Here is a 16836-nt window from a genome sequence, read left to right as displayed (position 1 = left end):
ACGGTATAATTGCGAATGAGACAACTATTCAGCAAAGACTAAAAGAGGAAGATGTAAATAACTTATCCAACGTTGAAATCATTTTACAATGTGGAGACAGTAAATTATTAAAGAACTAATTTAGATAAAAAAAAACAACATTTAACTAACTAGTGCGTTTTAGAAAATTTTTAATTTGAAGTTTCCTTTAAATCAGATATACAATTTGCTTACACCAAATTGAATCCTTTTGGGATGACGTAGGCAACATTTGACTATGAATGATTTTTGATTCAAGGTTTTAAATATTTTTCAGAGAAATGTGAACCTTTATCTCAATCAGAAATGTGTTGAATACATAATTAGTTGTAAACATGTATACAAGTGGCTGCTTCACTAACAGATTAATGTGATAGCCTTCTTTCAACATGTATACAAGTGGCTGCTTCCCTAACAGATTAATATGCTAGCCTTCGTATAACATAAATACAAGTGGCTGCTTCACAAACAGATTAATGTGCTAGCCTTCTTACAACATGTATACAAGTGGCTGCTTCACTAACAGATTAATGTGCTAGCCTTCTTATAACATAAATACAAGTGGCTGCTTCACTAACAGATTAATGTGCTAGCCTTCTTACAACATGTATACAAGTGGCTGCTTCACTAACAGATTAATGTGTATGCCTTCTTAAAACATGTTTACAAGTGGCTGCTTCACTAACATATTAATGTGCTAGCCTTCTTATAACATATATACAAGTGACTGCTTCACTAACAGATTAATGTGCTAGCCTTCTTACAACATGTATACAAGTGGCTGCTTCACTAAAATATTTATGTGTCAGCCTTCTTAAAACATGTTAACAAGTGGCTGCTTCGCTAACATGTTAATGTGCTAGGCTTTTTACAACATGCATACAAGTGGCTGCTTCACTAACAGATTAATGTGCTAGCCTTCTTATAACATATATACCAGTGGCTGCTTCACTAACAGATTAATGTGCTAGCCTTCTTACAACATGAATACAATTGGCTGCTTCACTAACAGATTAATGTGTCAGCCTTCTTAAAACATGTTAACAAGTGGATGCTTCACTAACATATTAATGTTCTAGCCTTCTTACAACATACATACAAGTGGCTGCTCACTAACAGATTAATGTACTAGCCTTTTTATAACATTAATACAAGTGGCTGCTTCACTAACAGATTAATGTGCTAGCCTTCTTACAACATGTATACAAGTGGCTGCTTCACTAACAGATTAATGTGCTAGCCTTCTTATAACATAAATACAAGTGGCTGCTTCACTAACAGATTAATGTGCTAGCCTTCTTACAACATGTATACAAGTGGCTGCTTCACTAACAGATTAATGTGTATGCCTTCTTAAAACATGTTTACAAGTGGCTGCTTCACTAACATATTAATGTGCTAGCCTTCTTATAACATATATACAAGTGACTGCTTCACTAACAGATTAATGTGCTAGCCTTCTTACAACATGTATACAAGTGGCTGCTTCACTAAAATATTTATGTGTCAGCCTTCTTAAAACATGTTAACAAGTGGCTGCTTCGCTAACATGTTAATGTGCTAGGCTTTTTACAACATGCATACAAGTGGCTGCTTCACTAACAGATTAATGTGCTAGCCTTCTTATAACATATATACCAGTGGCTGCTTCACTAACAGATTAATGTGCTAGCCTTCTTACAACATGAATACAATTGGCTGCTTCACTAACAGATTAATGTGTCAGCCTTCTTAAAACATGTTAACAAGTGGATGCTTCACTAACATATTAATGTTCTAGCCTTCTTACAACATACATACAAGTGGCTGCTCACTAACAGATTAATGTACTAGCCTTTTTATAACATTAATACAAGTGGCTGCTTCACTAACAGATTAATGTGCTAGCCTTCTTAAAAAATGTATACAAGTGGCTGCTTCACTAACATATTAATGTGCTAGCATTCTTATAACATGTCTACAACTGACTGCTTCACTAACAGATTAATATGTAAGCCTTCTTAAAACATGCTCACAAAAAAGTATGGTAAAACTGAGTCACATCTATTTAAATTTCTTTTAACTTAAGAATGATAATTATCATGATATTCTATCAGGCTATTAGTAGTTTGTTTTCATAATTTTGGAGAATTTTCGTTTGTGCTCGTGTGGAATTTGTTATACTATCTTCTCATACATATAGTTGTATAAATTGCAACAGATGATACTATTTGGGGTCCAATACACAGTAATAATATAAGAGTTTTGTAAGTGAAGTCTTTGCTTCCTTTCCTAGGCAACATTTATCCTCAACCAACAACAAAACAGTTATGCATGGAGTTGTCTTTATTCTCAATTGCTATGCAAGCCTTTGCATGTGCTTCAATTATTCAGGAGCTGAAAACCATGTCTGTTAGCTGTAAATAAAAAAAGGTTTAACTGTAGAAATACAATATTAAAGTTTCTTAGCTTATTGACGACATGCTCAAAAGTTCATGGTCTATATATATTATAACCGTTTTCTGCAAGTTTTTCCAAAAGCTGAAACTCTGACTGTAAAATCTAATTTTTTAAGAATTGAAGAATTCATTTTGTAATTTAATTGGGGTGTGAAGGCGTTGACCGAAGAATATTTTATACGAAGTACGGAGCGCTTTATACTTACAATGTACTCTCGATCAAAACACTTGATACTTAGAATAACAGTTATATGATAAAACCATGAAATTACAAGTTAAATCAAGAATTTCGTTTATTTCTTTAGGCAGTTTTGCACGTGCAATCATGAATGTTGCATTGTACCGAAAAATGTAATATGATCTTTGAATGACTCGCGATTGTTGTATAACAATCAAAAGATTCAAAAGAAACTTTTCTTTAACAATAACGTAATTATTTGACACAAGAAATTAATTCAAAAATATAAAACTGCAGCAACTGAGTAAAATTAATATATAAATTTGGTATCTTACCTTGTAGTTTGTTGATATAGGACTGATAACTTTGGTGTTAGCACTGTTTGTCATATCATCCTATAAAAATTTGAACATATTTTATTTTATTAAATCTGATTTCTTATATGTTATAATACCTAAATTGCATTATAATAATAATATTTTTAAAATTTAACTTTGGTACGTTTAGAATACAAAAGATTTATATTTTTGACATGCATCTTTTTAATAAGTTTGGTTTTAAATGCTGATGCATTGACTATAATGCATCCTGGAGAAGAAACTATGCACAAGTTTGGTCAAACTCCTTTTTATGATCATGGCTTTATCAGTAGCAATAAGAAGAAAATTTTATAAGGCTTATACGTTATTCATGTATCAATGTGAGAAAAATAAACAAGATTTCATTTCAAAGTAGACCATGGCTACTCAAGCAACATAAGTAAACAGTTTTTTACCTTTGACCACCTTGAACATTTCAATGCAAATCTTCTGACGCACACAGCCTATCGTAGACATCTTCAATTGTCGAGTATCTTTCACATTCATCGTAGAAACTAAAAATTATTACATGTAAATTTTATATAATTATGCACTCAAAAATATAAACAGGAAGTTGTGAAAATTAATAGCTCTAAATTTGCAAACAAATATTTCAAAATTTCTGTCCAAAGTAAGTTAACTGACATTGGAATAGTTACAAAACCTCATATTGAATGTTCACTTATAGCGGAAATGCAATTGTGATTTGTTAAAAGCATTTTCTAGCCCAACTATTTAACAAAATTACTTCACAAATCAGGAGAAGATTCCCCAACACAGTAGCAGTATAACTACGGACATTTGGTGTGAATGTAACATTATTAATTTGAAAACAAATCTCAATCATACCGACGTACTAGGAATCAAACATCTTTTTTAAATATTAATATTATGAACGGAAATAGAAAGAATTCAACTTTTGAAACTACGTAAGGTAATGAAGTCAACATAAAAAATGGTCAGTTTTCCAGACTATCCCACTTTTCACTGATGGTACATTCAAGGGTATAATTTACACTTACAGCACCCGTGATAATAACAAGAATACTTTTATTTATATCCAAACAGACAGAGGTAATATGTGACACACACAGTGCCACACTAAGCCTAGGCCTTATTTTACTGTTTTTATTTAACTTTTAAGTGTATTATATGTACAACTAATTTAACTTCGTATGAATTATAGATGCTGTTGCATTCTTACTTGGGTAGAAATAACTAAACAAAATAATAAATGAATATATATATATACTTACAATGAAATTGTGACTTCCTGTTTATTGGAACTAGTTTCTGTGATAATGGCTGACCACACTGCTACTTTGTGTAAAACGATATGTTTTGGCCTCGAGCTTTTGGCGAGATTATAGATTTGATAGATATGATATAATATACATTTTCTAATCCAACACATTAATCCCGAAACATGTTTTGACGATTAACATATTCACCTAAAGAACGTGTGCTCATTTTATATGTATAGGATTTCAACATTATCCTAAACATATTTAGGTAAAACATGTTAAACAGAGTGTTCAGGGCCTAAACACAATTTTTAGAGTAAACTTGTTTGTCTTTTATCGTCTTTCTGTTTATAACCCTGGCGGTGTTAGTTTCAATCTCCTTATCAATTTTTAATGTCCTCTTGGTATCTTATGAATTTAGAAAATGTTGTGATAACATTTATGCAGCCGTGAAAAAATTTGCATTTGTAAATATGGATCACACAATAATGCATTACATTTAAATCATAATAGGGTCCTTACTAGAATGACTGTATGCAACTATTATACATTCCAATATATTGAGTTTCGATTATCAAAATTATCCGGATGGTTTATACATTTTGTACCAAGACATCAAACATAAATTGCTTTAATACCAAGACTAGATAATTATTACGTGAATTAACAATTTTACAAGTTTTTTTTTGTTGGTAAAATATAATTTGTTTCGATTTTACTGTTTTTTTCTCTCAATTACTTGCCTTGACAATTGTCGCCAATCTGTTCACTCCCAAAGCAGCAGTACTGTTCTTGGCTAAAATGTTTATTATTTCATAATAAAATGCAACAAAAAACATTAAGTTGATAAGAGGTTTTAGTACGTTTGAACAAATCTATAAGGTGTAAGAATTACTCCCAATTTTATGAATGTTATAAAATGTGGTTAGTTTCGCATATTTTGCGATTTCTTTGTCAAAGTTGTAAAGGTTAACATACGAAGTTGTTTTGTCCCTGATTTTGATGAAGGAGTTAATAATAATTGCTTATAGTGGATCATGACTTATGAAATAAAGAACATTTAAGTTGTCATTTTCACCACCTAGCATAAGTACAAACCATTTGGTGCTACACATTTTTTTACAGAAGACGTTACAGTGAAACAATCATTGCGGACCTCCACGACCTTGAAGTGATTATATCAAGAAGCACAGTATATCTCAATTAGACAGTAATTCAAATGACACGAAGGATGAGTTAAAGACCACGGTGATCCACATTTTTTTTCACCTTGAAGTCATTTAAAAATATAAAGCCAGGTAAGATAAATATCTTCTCTATAGATGCATCATTTGTCATTACGATCAGTTTTATTTTTATATAAAAAATATTGAGGTTTAGATCTTGTTTATAACGGTAAATATCGAATGATAGATTTTCGAAAAAAAAAGATTAAATTTACCCATTGTATAGGCAACTCATTCAGTACGCCGAAATGTGTAAATAAATTAAACCGTTTTCAATTAACAAAGTCGATTCTATGATCAAGATCTAACTGCGTAGTGTGATACTCTTGATTATCCTCGGGAACCATACAGTAACAAAGAAACAGCGCTTGATGTTTTTTTTTCCAAAATTCAAAGTACAGCTGAATCACTACCACTACGTTAACAAGAGTCAACAATGATTCGATATTTACTATTCATAGTTACTTACTGCATTTTTAGCGGGGTTTTCGAAAGGAGAAACTCTTTTCTAGAGATGATAAAACATATATGAACTATAGAGATTATGATAAATATATTCATGCCAGATATCGATGGTGTTGATATGTTTACATAGATGATGAGTGTGTCTTTACTCAAAGGGGACTGAAAACATGATTACTCTAAAACAAAAATGTTAAAAGGCTACTTTAAATCTCCTCCATTGTTAATTGTGAATTGTATATATAATAAGAAGACACAAATTCATTTCTAGTATCGTGTACCTCTTAATAAATGTAGTTCACAGGAATTCATCAATCTACAACTTAATTATACTTCCTCATAAAGAGAAATTCGCGTTTGACAAAACCGTTTAAGATATGAGTATTTAGCTCAGAATATCAGGTTTATAGCGCCTATTGACGTGTAATTTAAGTATACTCGTGTTGATAGGTCTAGATCTGCAAAATTTATATTGGATTTATTCATTTTGTGAGATACTCACCTTATAGGCTGTTTACACACTCTTCCTGTTAAACAGGATCCATGAATAATAAACAGAACAGGTAACAAAACATAATACAGCAACACTAGCATTTTTGTTGATGGAAATGGCTAATGTTTTAGTTAGACAAAAAATGATTTTTTAACACTGAGTGAATAAGCTTCAATTGTTTCTAGTACAAAAACAACACAGGAAACAATATATACAATACACACTCAAAATGATTGTTAGGGAAGTATTTAGTTATTTCCATTGATACATTGCATCATTGATAAATAATATGATATTGAATTGCACACTTTAACCTACAAGTGGAGTTAGTACACAAGCTGCATCAGTAAGGCAAATCCATCTAGAATTAAAATAGAAACAATTGTACATGAACGAGATACATACAGGAAAAACAATAAGCGGTTATGGCAATGAACGGCGAACAAATATTTAGAGAGCACATAAAATAAATGTTTTCGGATATATAATCGATAAAAAGTTCCCACCCCAAAATTTTGGAAAACACTAAACATTTAACTGGAGTAATATCTGATGTTTAACTGGAGTAATATCTGATGTGCAACAATTATTCTCTGCAACACCAATGTTTGTTCGGCGGTCAAAGCCGCTACAGGGTAAATTACCGTATTATGACAATTTATGTTTTTGACGGAGACATAAGGAATGTCTACTCTGATTTGGATATCACATGCAATTATCGCTTATTATAGTTTTGGCATGTATCGCTACGTGCACCAAAATAAGGACATGTGGTACGATAGTCAATGAGAAGTATGTTAAAAAATCATAAAGAGTTCCACGGAACTCAGTGTTTTGCCTGCGATTGTTGTTGTCAGTGTAAAAGTGTAGTACTGATTGTTAAAGTGAGTTCATTGATCAGTATTTTTTACTAAAGATATCATTTCTTGATCTTGAAAACAAGCTTCTGCCCAAGTTTCATAACAGTCCATGAAGGTTTTTACAAATTCATCAAGGTAAAAACAACTAATCGAAGACTATCTGAAAAGACTGTCTGAAAGTGTTAACTGCAAAATAAAAACCCATCTATGAGTAAAATACTGAAAATTGCCCCCAAAAAAATCTAACTTTTGCTTCACAATCATTAAAAAACTACGACCAAAGTTTCATGCAATTAAAGGAAGACAATACAGTGGCAAACGAAAAACTACGAAAAGTCAACTACATTCAGAATCTATAAAAACATATACACATAAGATTAAAGTCTGGAAAACAAAATCTCCACTTAATAACCGGAGATGGTCTCGGATGATCAGGAAATACTTTTTTCGTAAAAGTATTGACACAAAAGCAGAAATGTATGGTCAAACAAATAGATATAAGAAGATGTGGTATGAGTGCCAATGAGACAACTCTCCATCCAAGTCAAAATTTATAAAAGTAAACCATTATAGGTCAAAGTACGGTCTTCAACAAGGAGCCTTGGCTCACACCGAACAGCAAGCTATAAAGGGCCCCAAAAATTACTAGTGTAAAACCATTCAAACTGGAAAACCAACGGTCTAATCTATATACAAAACGAGAAACGAGAAACACTTATGAACCACATCAACATGCGACAACTACTGAATATCAGATTCCTGACTTAGGACAGGTGCAAACAATTGTAACGGGTTTAAACGTTTTAATGGTACCAAACCTTCACCCTTATTTGAAACAATAGTGTAACAGCTTACATTTGTTTTAAGAGACCAGACTTTTTGTCAATTCAATATAACTATGCGGTAGTTTCCACGATGATAAAAAAACTTTTCATCACATCGCAAATATCATTCATATACACAAAAATCGGAACCACTGCTATCCCTAACACAAGTTCAATAAGGTAGAAACACTCACAAAAGTTTCATTTACTGTTTTCACTATTGGTATCTTCATTACAAAATAGATTATTATTACATAATACATACTGTTTAAAAAATACATTAATGTATAACTTAACAACAAATTCTAATCTGATTATAATTAAAGACGAAATTCATAGGAAATGAGTATTTTTAGGAGTGATTTTCCATCGACGTTAACTGTACCTCTTATCTGTGTTTATTCTTATACAATAAATGCAATATTGAATAACAGAAATTGCAAACAATCATGAATAGCATCGAAACTAAGTCAGCATAACAAATTTAAGACAGCCAACATACAAGTTGTACTTATGTTTCAATTTACTCATGGAAGGTTGATCTAAGATTGATTTGGTTGTCAATTTTTAGGTACTTTTTGTTCATATAGCTCTTCAATTGTTTGTTAAGTGATGTGCTCCTGACACACAAACTGAGCCAGCATGACTGAAATCGACACGACACAGTTTGTACGCCCACCATTATAAATTGGCTGACCCTTACGATGTGTATGTCGCAATTCACAAAAGAGACATGCGTTCCCGGTCTCCGATCTGTCGACACATGCACATGAAAAGTCGTCTGATTTATACATTTATCCATGTCTATGTCCTATTACCAATTGTTATATGTTAACTAAGTTATTTCATGCTTACCCTATATTTGAACCCAAATTTGCCCCTGTTGAAGCTCGAGCGTTTCCTCTAGGTTTTGTTTTGTCTTAAATATTTATTCTAATATCTGCTTTCCTGTTACATCTTATTTATTTCAAGACATTGTTTATATGTACTAGAGTACTAGAACAAATGTGCATATCAAATGGAGACGAAAAGAGAGGCGAAAAATATTCAATCTTAAGTCGAAAATAAATGACAATGCCATGGCAAAAACGTAAAATGACCAAAAGACAAACAATAGTATACAAACACAACATCGCAAACTAAATACTGAGCAACAGAAACCCCACCAAAAATACAGGGGTGATCGCAGACGCTCCAGAAGGATGAGCAGATCCTTCTCTATTTGTGGCAATCGTCTTCTTGCTCCTGTAAGTACAAACCCGGTGATAAGTCTAATTCGGTAGGTCACCTTTAAAGAATAGAAGATGGGATAGTGGTTACGAAAATTGGAACATATCCGTGTCATCTATGAACAGATATTCAATAACGATCAAGCAACTCGTAATGGCGTCCGTAAATTTTTCGAAGGGATGATTTCAAATTCATCACTTGGAACACTTAGTTTAATAGCTTCTTTGTGAGCAGCACCCCTCTATCATAGAAATCATGATAGAAAATGAAAGCTATGGGACATCGTATCAATTGGGAGATAAATACTCCATATTCAGGCGCTGCTGGAATGTTGCTACAAAGAATTTCACAATTGGGAAGCTGACAATATCTCTTTTGTCGTAAAATTTTTTTCTCAACCGACCCTTGTTATCAATTTCTAGATGTAAGTCAATATATTGAGCAGACATAACTGTATCTGTTATTTCAAGTTCGATTAGAAAGATGCGTTCAACATAGTCACCAAACTTCCAATTATTTAGTGAGAGGACATCATCTTTATAACGGAAAATGAAGCTAAAGGATACTGCTAACTTTCTTTTCTTTCTTCCTAACAAGCTCCTGTATAAAGTCAGCCTCATATGAATAAAGGAACAAGTCAGCAAGAGGAGGAGCATAGTTGGTTTCCATGGGAATGCTGATTGTTTGTTGAATAACAAATCCTCCAAACGTTACAAATATTGTATCAATAAAAAATCAATTATGCATCGTTTGGCATTATAAAATTGACATGAAGTATATCGTTGAAGCCTTGTCTTGCCTTCATGTTATAAGGATATAATTTCGTACGAACTTTACAGAACACAATTTCATTCCCTGTAAAACAAACCTTTTTTGTAGAGAAAAATATTGGGTTTTGTTTTTGTTCGAAAAAATGTGTTTATTTTGTTTGCTTTTTTGTTTTGTGTTCTTGTATTTTTGATGCGTTTTGTTTAACTTAATTTTGCTTTTTGTTTTGGTGTTGTAAAATTGTGTCTTTATTATTCATCTAATATTTCAAGGCCTAGGTGTAAGAATCCATTTACCTATATACAATATTACTCGGAAATATACTGCTGAAGTAGCAACACTTTAATTTTGTAAAGCGTAAAGTATCACAGATTAAATTATGTACACCAAACATTCATCATGTGTGTGTGTTTTTTTTTCTTTTATCAAATTCATAATTGGTCAAAAACATGACATTTCTGATTTTGCCTAGCATATTAGTCTTTAGTTTTCTATGTTGTGTCGTCTGTACTATTATTTGTCTGTTTGTCTTTTTTTTTTGGCCATGGCGTTGTCAGTTTGTTTTCGATCTATGAGTTTGACTGTCCCTCTGGTATCTATCGTCCCTCTTTTATTAACGACGAGAGAAGATACCAAGGTGATAATCAAAACTCCAATAAGTTCAATAAAAGAGAAAACGCCATGGCCAAACTGAAAAACGACATAACGACAACCAACATGAGTACAACACTACACGGAATATTAAAGACTGACCAACACAAAAACCGGCGGCGCAATCATGTGCTTCGGAAGGGCAAGCTGTTCTTAATCAGTGGTAGCCCCTGTTAAAAGCACGAAAATCACATTTTTATATGTCTGTCCGAATTCAGAACCTTAAACAAGTGTCACTATTTGCTTTTTGTCACATTTTCTTTTCTTGTTTTGTTGGTAGTATGCAATTATGAATTGATTCACTCATTTTCTTCCCGGGTCCTTTTAAAGCTTGTATGGTAGGAATTTAACTCATTGATGAGAAGTTTTGATATATGCATATCTTTGTATTTTGGTCTTTGGTGGAAATCTATATCATCTTCTAAGTTTTATACTATTATTTTGCAACTAAAATCAGATTTTTACAAGTATCCGATCGATTTCATAGTACGGTTCGACTAATTTTTCTTCATTGCTTTCTAAGATACCAAAAACGCTTTATTTTGTATATATGACAAGAAAAAGCAATTGATACTTTATAAATTTGCTGCGTCCAAAGCGCTTTTCTGAGGTATATATCTTGATAATAAAATTTATTGCATTTCAATATCTCTTTGCGCCATGAAAATGTTTTCCTTACTGTAACATTGCAGAAATTCTAAACTGAAATTAATTAAAAGGCAAAATATGTCCAATCGCCTCATTACAAAAGTATTATAATGTATATCTAATTGGTCCGATACTTAAATAACGAATTACTTCAGTCACCAGTCCGTACGTCTGTGATAGAGATTTTCAACAATACCTTACGATGTATTAGTAATTCTTTAAATTTCAATCCATCACACATTGTTACATGCATACATCTACAGACTTAAATTTATGACAAACGAAGCAACCTTTCTTATTTTCCCAACCTACATTTTATTTGTAATGGTGGTGTTTCGTTGACTGCCTCTTTGGGTGTATACTTGACAATTGCTGGTTCAACATGAGCTTGTGCTAGTAAAGTATCTGATTTCACCAAACACATTATTTCTAGTATACTTAATCAACGTTTTCAAAATATCATTACTAAATTCATATATTTATTGCAAATAAATTCATGATAGATACCAGGATTAACATTTTGCACGCCAGACGCGCGTTTCGTCTACAAAAGACTCATCAGTGACGCTAATATTTATTGCAAAAGTATGATTTTGCAGGGTTGAATAAATGTCATTTCACATTTATTATATTATGATATATTTTTTTAAACAAATAAGTTTGAAATGTCCCTCTAATCCTCTCTTTCAAAATCATTCAAAGTATTGATATATAAATTGTACTGTTGTTTTTAGATTATTGTGACATACCTTTATTCATAGTAATATTATTTAGCTGTTCGATCATATGTCACCTAAACTGGAATAATATGTTTCTTTTATCCTCTCTGAATGAAAATTCAGAATATTTTTTTCTCTAGATTTGCAGAACGATTGCGTATCTTCGTAATGCAAACGACTTTGCTTGATGCTTTTTCAAGTGCAGCGGTCGAAATGGGTGTATGACGTCATGATGTTATATCAGCAATTGCAGTTCTTTGTGCTTTGTGCTTTGGGAGTATTAATCGTTATTGTTTTGATTATATTTTTTATCGTGTTTATTCTATCATCTTCATCGGTATTAAAGAGTTCGGTGTTTTATGGGTACCTTCTTTCTTGCATCATATTTACGCTGATCGATATTAATTGAAAGAATTTTTCTTATTAAGGAAATTTTAAATTGATTGCAGATTTTGAAAGTATATGCTCACCTCTATAATAATCGATGCGTTTTCGAACTTGATATATTATATAAACGCCTCACATTGAAAGATTATTATACAACGTATCACTCTTCTTTAGACAACACTTTAAGATGCAGGTCATTCTAATATTGACGTTTTGGACTTGTAGTCAGCTTTTATTCTATCTCAGGCTACAATTGTTTGCATTGGAAATGAACTGGTCATTGCCTCAGCTGCAAAATGTTTGGCACCGATGGTATCAACAGCAAAGTATCTAGCTCTTTTATGCAGCCATGAAATATCATTTTCTCTAAATTTTAAGTTTGAAGAAAAGTTAGAGCCATTCGAAAAACTGATGTTTCTTTTTTCTTTTTACCCAATGCATAGATGTCACAGCTTTTTTGGTTTCTCCTTAAACTTTTCCATCGATCTAACATTTAACATGTTTTGATTTGAGAGCCACTGATTCATTTTATGTAAACGAAACAAGCGATTGTCAATCAAAGGAGTAGGTCCGGTAAGACCTTTTTTTGGCCCAAAAATATAGCGATTTTACAAAGTAGTTAACAATGTCACTTGTAGCTATTTAGTGGAAAGTATAATACTTGTGTTACATGAATATGGGCTGTTTTTTGTTTTTGTTTACAATATAATGGACATGCATCAGGTACTAGCATCCTTTTCTCATGCAAAAATACAGAAATCCTCACAGTTTTAGCATTTGTGTAAATTTTAACACGGTGTTTGTCTAAAATGGAAGTGGCCGCACTTGTGTTCAGTCTTAATATTTAAATATATGTTGTATTTAATGATAATACATAACATATATACATGTTGAGACTGAACACGAATGTGACTACTTCCATTTTAGACAAAAGCCATCTGAAAAGTGACATTTTATGCCATATTTGATAGATTTTTCATATATAAGCTTGAATTTGAGCTTCTTTAATGACCAAATTGGTTAAAATCTTTAACATAGACTAATTGAATCGACTTCAGTAGACACTGGAGTGTTTAAAAAATGTCAAAAATCTGTTATCAGATGTATTCCGAATTTTAGGCCGATATTAGCACTTATCGGACCTTCTCCTTTCTAGCCCTGATACTTCGGATGATTTTTTTATTGTGAAGACAATACTATCTTTAGTTTTGAACAAAATAGCAAATAATATCGAGTTAGATGTTTGGAGATGTTTTTAGGATTTAACCTGTACCCAAAAGTTTAATTCATTAAGACTGTAATTCAGAGATTGTCGTTGGTTGTTACATTATCTTGTATTTCGTTTATTGTGATTCACATTATTCAGGCCGCGTTTTTGTGTGTTTTTGTTTTTGTTTGAATCATTTTACATTTGGTCATGTCCTTTTATTATAGTTTACGATATGGTATGAGTTTTGCTCATTGTTGAAGGCCATGCAATGACAAATAGTTGCTTACATCTACGTCAATTGGAAACTGTTGGATGGTCCTCATTTGCAATAATACCACATTGTTATTATTTTATATTAATGACAAATGAAAGAAGTATTTTAAATGATTATCGGAGGTACTGTGAGAAGAAAAAAACAATAAAAATGGGAAAATGATATCCATGTCAGTCGAAGAAAGTTTGATAAAGATTAATAATCTGTTTGGGTTGATGTGGTTAAAGTGGATGGCAATTCTGTTGTAATTATAATCGATGGAATATATGTAGATGTTTTTGTCAAAATATTTTACATGGTTGATATTATACTCGAAAATACAATTTTTGGCCTAACACATACTTTCGTTAAACGCCTCATCGTCGGCTTGTGTACTTCTACTATTCATTGCAATGGTAAATAATTTTGATCTTTCATCTGCTATGTTTATTTCCGTAGAAATTGCACACTGATGTAATATTCTTTCCATCATGTTTTGTAATTGATGATTCGTGTGTATATATCGCTCTATATCCGTATGCGGAACGGATGAAGTCGAAGATGACGATTCTTGTACATCGGTAGTAATTACACCTTTTTTGTAAACATGTTTTACGGATTCACGTCTTTCTAGTAATGCGTTATACGGAAGGAGGTATCCATCTTCTGTATAATCATTGCGGTTTGAAACCCCTTCAAAAACGAGACAAATGTTCTCTTGTTAAATGATACGGATGTAGATATCCATTACTTTCCGTATTATTGTCCTCATCATCTACAGAATTACTTTCGGAACATAAAACGTTCAGGTATACGTTTGCACTGTTTGGTTCGTCATGTGATTTGAACATCTGACTTTCATCAATCACATGATACGTATTTATTCCATCGTCCATTACATTGTTCTCGTTTGATTGTTCATTCACCCGAATGTTTTCGGAATCTGTAATTACAAGTTGCTGCTTCTCTATAACATTACGTTTATGCTTTTTGACAAAATAACACAAGGCTATAATAAGAATAACGCATGCTGTCGTCAAACAGTAGTTAGCTTGGCTCGGTGACAAAAATATATCTACGAAATAAAAGTAAATAAGAAAACAACATGAACTAACTTTGAATGACTTACTATCATTGAAAGACATATTATAACTTATGTTTTATTTTATGCATGTACCTGAATATAATAAAATATAACAATAAAAAGAGAAAAAAAAAATAAAAAAATAAATTTTTATTGCACATTTTAGACTCTGAACGATATGTTACATTTTTGTTAATTTGAAAGTCTCATAATAAATGATCTGGATGTAGATATCCATTATTTTTTGTATTTGTCTTCATCATCTGCAGATGATCACTTGCAGAAGAAGAAAAAAAACGTTTAAGTAAACGTTCGCACTGTTCCGTTTGTCACGAAGTTTTAACATCTGACTATCATTAATCAGATGACACGTATTTATTCCATCGTCTATTACAGTGGACTTCATTAGCTGAGGTATGTTCCTTAAACAAAAACTGCACACACAGAGTTATGAAGGAAAACGACTGAAACCGACACTTCATAGATTTGACGGCCACAATCCCGGATTAAGTGACCGATACAATATGTGTATTTCAAGTCACTAGCGAGAGGTTTTTGCAGTCTTAGATCTTTAAATACCAGAAAAGTCGTCTTATTTGTACTTTTACCGATTTTGTGCTTACCCAATTGTGACATTTTCACTGAGTGATTATACGAGTGCCGGGTGATAAACGCATACCATGAAACGCTCACCATGTTGATAGAAGCGGCCTTTCGTTCGTATTAGTACTCAGAGTACAAAATTTGTGTGAAACACCAATCCAGTATTTTGATTGGTTGATATTTTAGTCTTAGTACGATAATCGTAATTATAATGATCATAACTTGGTACAGGTTTAATATAAATTTTTGTTACAATTCTTTGGAAATATTTAACTTTAATAAAATTTTCAGGATTTTGAAAACTGGCATATTTTGTTATAAATTTTGTAATGAAAAAAATCATTGGTGATTTGTTCATTAGAATTGGTATTAATAATCCTCATACATAATCATTCCAATGTCATTTTTTAAAAGAGGGGTCAATGTACTGGTTTTAAACCTAATAATCAAAATCAGTCAAAAATGCATCTATCCAAGCAGTTAGAGTTTGCCGTCGCGAAAAGTAACATTTTACGTCGCGACGTCAATACCTTCCCTTTAACTGTATTGTATGCCCTGAATCGAGTTATGGGATTTGAATATCGATAAACTACTCCTATATTCATGTTTATAGTAAAATGAAAGAAACGTTAGTACTTAAAAGTACTGTAATTACAAATATACAATAAAAGTTTGATTTTGATCACCCCCCCCTTCCCACCCCACCACCCAAAAAACAAACAAACAAACAAAACAAAACATACTAACAAAAAACAACTCTAACAATATCTGTATTTTCAATACATATGAAGTATATTCGATATATATAACAAACAAAATTTCCCTTGCAATTTAGAAATGAAAAACCAAAATTTAGAAATTTGTCAGATATATCATTTCTCTCAATATGGGACAATTTTGTTTAACCAACAGAAGAAAGAAGTAAATACGTGATAAATACAGAAAAATACAGCATTTCTTAGCATGTGTTTTCGCATGAATCATCAGAAGGAAATAAAACTCGCCTCTACGCTGTTTGTTAATCGTAGATTTTATCCGGAACTAAGTAATTTATATAGTATAAACGTACTACATGTATAAAATATATAGTTAAAAGGTTGTTTGTATGGCTCAGATAACCAAACATTCAGTTATTGAACAACATTAAATATTTTTTTGTTATTTGCGAATTATATTGAGTT

The sequence above is a fragment of the Mytilus californianus genome, unplaced genomic scaffold, assembly GCF_021869535.1.
Source record: "Mytilus californianus isolate M0D057914Y unplaced genomic scaffold, xbMytCali1.0.p SCAF_9, whole genome shotgun sequence".
NCBI lineage: Eukaryota > Metazoa > Mollusca > Bivalvia > Mytilida > Mytilidae > Mytilus > Mytilus californianus.
This window is presented reverse-complemented; position numbering follows the sequence as displayed.